Genomic DNA, 6,000 nt, shown 5'->3' on the forward strand with positions numbered 1-6,000 from the left:
GATCAAACTCATGCCTCTGCAGTGACCTGAGCACCTGTGGTCAGAATTCTTAACCCACTGGGCCACAGTGGGAACTCCTGAGAGATATTTTGCACTAAGAATTTATGTTGTATGAGCTTGAAATCTTTTTATTATTTATCATACAACTGTAGTTGCTATTCCTTTCCTCACGGTGCCAGTTCAGAATCCATACTCCAAAGTGACTTCCCTGTGCCTGAGTCAGACAAGACATTAAAGTGGAAATTCAGTTTAATGATGAGAGAATATGGCCAAACATGTTTTTGCTCTTGGTAGAAACCTAGGAAGCGGGAAACAGTCTGACACTGCCTTTCCCATTTTATAAAAAAACAGAGGCATAGAAACCTTAGTTAAGACTGTCATAAAGCAATTGTCATAATACTCAAGTTCCCAAGACAGATGGTCTGGGAGGGATTCCCTTAGCAAAGTTGTGTTGAGGGATCCTGAATTTCAGCTCACAAACTGACAGTATCCTTGATTGTGTGTCATGGCTTGTTATGATTAGAAAATGAATCTGAGCCAAATGCTCCATTTCTCTGGCAAGAGTCAAGGCCAAGTATGTCCTTGGGAAAGTCGACTTCTCTGAGCCTTTAGGTGAGTTTTCTTACCTATAAAATGAGACTCTCACAGGGACTTGAAGTTTGCTAAGAAATATTCAAAGGTAGCTAACTCAAAAGTTTCTGACACATAGTTCATAAATGTTTATTTTGAATTTATTTATTTATTTATTTGGCTGCTCCTGCATCACGTGGACATTCCTGGGCCAGGGCAAACCTGTGCCACAGCAGCAACCTCAGCCACTGCGGTGATAACGCTGAGTCCTTAACCGCTGCACCACAAGAGAAATCTGTTTATTCTAAGTGTTATTATAGTTGTCCCATATTTTCTAGTTATAGCCTACATTCCCATCTGATGTGGCGTTGGGTAGGCAAGGAGGATTAGATCATGGCTGCAGAGGGAGCAAACTCCATTTAAGCACATATTCTGGTCTTCAAACTCAGTGTTGAAGCACGTGATAGCTTGTTCTGCAATATGTGAAATTCCGATATTGATATTTCTAATCTTAAACATCACCAAGTTTTAAGTCAGTTTTTTTAGTCTTATAGGGTTGGGAGGGGAAAGAGTGGTGTGGGGGAGGGGCAGCATAAATAGACTTGTAGTCATAACGCAATGGGTATGTTTTGGGATATGGAGATAGGATGAGAGAATATGGCCAAACATGTATGAGCGATGACTTGGCCCAGTGTGATGTCCTGGGAGCTTGCTGGCAGGCATGACATGGAGCACATCAGGGCCCAAAGGGTCGCTTTTGTTCTCTCCTTCAAGTATTTTAGATCCACTTGCCAGGGATGATCTGAGCAGGAAAGGTTGGTCTCATGCCTGGAGCTGTCTCATCAGCTTTGTTCTACTATATTCCCATTTTCATACATCTGGGTTCAGGCCTATGTGCAGGGAAGAAGAAATTGCAAAGAAAGCCTTCAGCTTCTCTCTTATACAATATACGAGTGCAGTGGGGATTTATCCATCAGAATTGAGGAGTTCTTTTCACTTTGCTGGGTGTGGGATGGAAAGAATAAGATGTGCCATCTTATTTCGACTTTGTTCTTTGTTGTGGGATTTTATTGAAGCTTGAGGAGAAAACAAGTTTAGAACAAGCATTCCTGTCTGCATAATTAAGCTGAATTTAAGCCATTTAGAAACTGACTACTAGTCTTTTGCTGTCTGGAATTCATGTTGATGTAGGGGTTGAAAACCAAAAGTATGTGGATAGGCTTCATCGATTTTATGAATTAATGAAAGAAAACCCATGCACGTGTGTGTCTATATGCTTATTTCTGGCTTTCCATAAATTCTCCCAGATATCTGTGTCTTCCCCCACCCAAAATGTTGAGAGCCACTGGTTAATATGATATCTGTCTGGTAAGTCTGGACCTCACTCTTGGACATTGATACTATATTTTAGAGAGGGGATTAATACTATTATTTGTAGCTAATCCTATTTGTGTAACCCTACATATTTGTGTGGTATAATTTAATGAATTTCAGAATTTTGAATTAAAAAGAATGGGTTCAAATTCTGGCTCCTCTACTTCCTGATTGTGTGACTTTGGCCAAGTTATTTAAGCTCCATTTTCCTTCATTTCTTCAGCTGACCAAGGAATGATAATTCTTCCTTCTAAGCTTCTATCTTATAATGGGTTAAGGATCCAGCTTCGCCACAAGCTGTGGCGCAGGTGGCAGATGTGGCTCAGATCAGTGTTGCTATGGCTGTGGCATAGGCTGGCAGCTACAGCTCTGATTTGACCCCTAGCCTGGGATCGTCCATATTCTGCAGGTGAGGCCCTAAAAAGAAAAAAATATTTTAAATTAATAAGTACTAGTTAGAAGAAAATAGAGAAAACAGATATACTCCTACTACCCAAACTCACTTTTAATTTGTATTGTGTCTTTCAAGTCTTATTTCCGTGGATAGGATTTTTTTTAAAAACAATCATAATTAGACTACACTTATAATCTCTTTAAAATGTCTTGTTTCTAGTGATGGTCACTGAAAAATTATTACTGTGTTGGAAATTAATATAACCTAAAATCCAACAATAAGGAAAATGGCTTAAATTATGTTTAAAAATGATCTGATCTACTTATAACTGTAGAGTAGATTTCTGAAGGTGGAATTTAAACAGCAAAAGTATGAGCCATTGTTTTAAAGCTCTTGAAATATAATTGGATCCACAAGTTGTGTTTTTCCAACTTTACATGATGCACTGAAACATAGAAAAATGTGTATAGAAAAATGCACACACCCATAAGCACAGCTCATTTCTAATCTATTTATTGCAACACAAACATCAGTTTACTTATGTTGTTACTGGTCCAGAAACACCCTCCTTCATGCTCCACCTCAGTCATTATTTCTCCCCAAGGGAAATCACCACCTTTTTGAGGGAAGTCATTTCTTTGCTTTTATTTATAGTTTTATCATTGAAGCGTACATCCCTAAATATCAGAGCTTGGTTTTGCCCTCTTTGAATATATATGTTGTCAGACAGTGTGTATTCTTCTTGGCTGGATGCTAATGTTTGGCTTTAGGTTTGTGAGATTCATTCTGGTTATTACATGTAGCTGGTAAATTGTTCATTTTCTTTGCCATAAAGTCTCCCAGTCTGGGCAACAATTATGAGCTGTGGTCTACTCTCATCACATTACAATACCTGAAGGGATTTTACATTTTTATATTTCTTTATGAAGAAGAGAAAGAAACATGGGGGTATCTAATTGAGACACTACAAATCTAAAAGAAGAAATTGAGTGTATTATATGTATGTACTTCACTTTTTATATGTGGAATGTTTTGTTATATGTGGAATTTATATGTTAGGGAAATAACTAATATATAACATATGGAAGATAATTTATGTTCTAAATTGTTGCTCCTTAGCTTGATAATACAAGGTCATACAGATGTGTGTGTATGTGCGCGTGTGTGTGTTTCCTTGCACAACTATGAAAGCTGCTTCTTTTTTCCATGGAAAGAAAAAAAAATATTTTTTCCAGAAAAAAAATTCCTATCCCCTTTTAAAGTGTAAAAAATGTCTTTACATTTATAAACATTAATATGTTGATGGGACAAGTACAAATTTACTTACAAAGTTAGACCAACAGTTGTAATCTTTTCTTCCATGAACAGAGATAATAGAAGATAAGATTTTTAAAAGTAAAATCCATCAAATTGTATATATTTGATTTAAAGAGAGAAACACAAAATTTTCACATTTTTACATTTTTAAAAGTAAAATCCATCAAATTGTATATATTTGATTTAAAGAGAGAAACACAAAATTTTCACATTCATAAAGTACAGAGATTTTGAATCAGATACCTTCCTTATCTTCTATATGTCTTAAGCATCTTTATGTACTGACTCATTTAAAAATAAAAATAGACCTTACTTTAACTCATATGTTTGCAAAAGGAGACATGATGAATTTTAAGAAATAGCAGCATCTCACCATCATTCTCTCTTAATCTATGAAGAATGATTTTTTTTTGTATCTTTCACAACATCAAGGTCTAAATTAGAAGTGTCATTAAACAAGGGTCCAGCAACTTTGAGCACATTTCCAGACTGAGTTCACAAACGTGAAGAGATGAACATACAAAGAAAGTCTCAGAGACTGTGCATCCGCTTCTGAAAAGCTGCCTTAGTACATGTCCTCGTTTGTGTGTCCACCTTGGACTCTAAGGGAAGAGGAACCAGGACTTTCTTTTTATTACCTGTATTTAAATAATTACTACAATCCTGGTTCATAGTGATCACTCAGTAAACATTTGGAAGTTACTACTGCAGGCTGTTGAATGCCGGCAGCCATCATCTGTGCAGATAAGATTTATTACAGCCTCTACAGCCTTCGGCAGGGGTTTTGGAAGACCTTCCTGACACCAAAAGGTCTTCTCACCACCACAGTGTTTGTTGACTTGAAGAGGAAAACCAAATAATCTTCTCATTTTGTTAATCCATTTTCGCTCATGATTCCAATGGCATCAAGACCCAAGATGAGGTAGTAATTAAAGTTTCCTGATTTCCATGGTGTAAGAAAGGAAATATATACTTGTTTTTCTTTTAAGAGAGGATGATCATGTCACCTGAGTTATAGAATAAAATTACACATAATCTCTTTTTTTTTTTTTTTTTTGACTGAGTCCGAGGCATGCAGAAGTTCCTAGGCCAGGGATCGAACCTGTCAGAGCCGTGACCCGAACCACAGCAGTGCCAGTGCTGGATCCTTAACTGCTAGGCCACCAGGGAACTCCACACAAAACCGTCTTAATAGGAGAAATTCATTTCTGAAACTTAGATGTTCTGTGCAACAAATGTTGGCTTTCAGCTCATTCCCCATTACTTGAAATAGTAAATATAGGTATGATATACCCATCCCTCACCAATTTCCTTACATGGAACTAAAACAATTATTATGTATATTACTCACATACATAAATAACAGATTGTAAAATGCTTGCAATATTTCTTCCTGATCCCCAAACAGTAAAAATAGTGGTTATAAATAGTTGTTTTGCATGCAGCATCACATTGCATGTCCTCTCTGTCAGCACTTTTCAGCTTTTAAAAAAGTCTCTCTGGAGTCTGACATTTTAGCAATTGCATTTGGAATTGCAGAATTTTCCTGCACATCATTTTGCTTAATGTGTTGTAATGAGTGTGGTGGTTAATTTTATCTGTCAACTTGACTGGGTTAACAGATGCCCAGATGGCTGAGAACACATTATTTCTGGGTGTGTCTGTGGGCATGTTTCTGGAAGAGATTAGCATTTGAATTGGTAGACTGAGTAAAATAATCATCTCACCAATGCAAGTGGGCACCATCCAATCCCTTGAGGGCCTGAAGTGAACAAAAAGACAGAGGAAAGGTGAATTTACTCTGTTTGAGCTGAAACACCCATCTTCTCCTGCTCTCTGACATCAGCATAACTGGTTCTTTGGCCTTTAGACTTGAACCAGGGCTTATACCATCAGCTCCCTGATTCTCAAGCCTTTGGACTTGGATTTAAACCATTGCCTTCCTTGGTTATTAGGTCTTCATACTCAGACTGAACACCACCAGCTTTCCTGGGTCTCCAGTTTGCAGATAGCAGATTATGGGAGTATTTGGTTTCTATAATCATGTGAGCCAATTTCTATAATAAATCTCCTCTTATATCTATGTATATCTGATTAATTATATTTTTTCTGGAGAACCTTATTAATACAATGAGTTTTAGGGATATAAATATAAATCCTTTCTATGTAAGTATCAGCCAAAATTAGTTGTGCTGAAGGATATGTATGTTCCATGAAAGTTGGATATTAAAAACCAATAGAGGGGAGTTCCCACTGTGGTGCAGTGAGTTAATGATCCATCATTGTCTCTGTGGCCTTGATGGTTCCATCCACAGCCCAGGGCAGCAGATTAGGGATCCAGCATG

Source organism: Sus scrofa, chromosome 8, assembly GCF_000003025.6.
Source record: "Sus scrofa isolate TJ Tabasco breed Duroc chromosome 8, Sscrofa11.1, whole genome shotgun sequence".
NCBI classification, from domain to species: Eukaryota; Metazoa; Chordata; class Mammalia; order Artiodactyla; family Suidae; genus Sus; species Sus scrofa.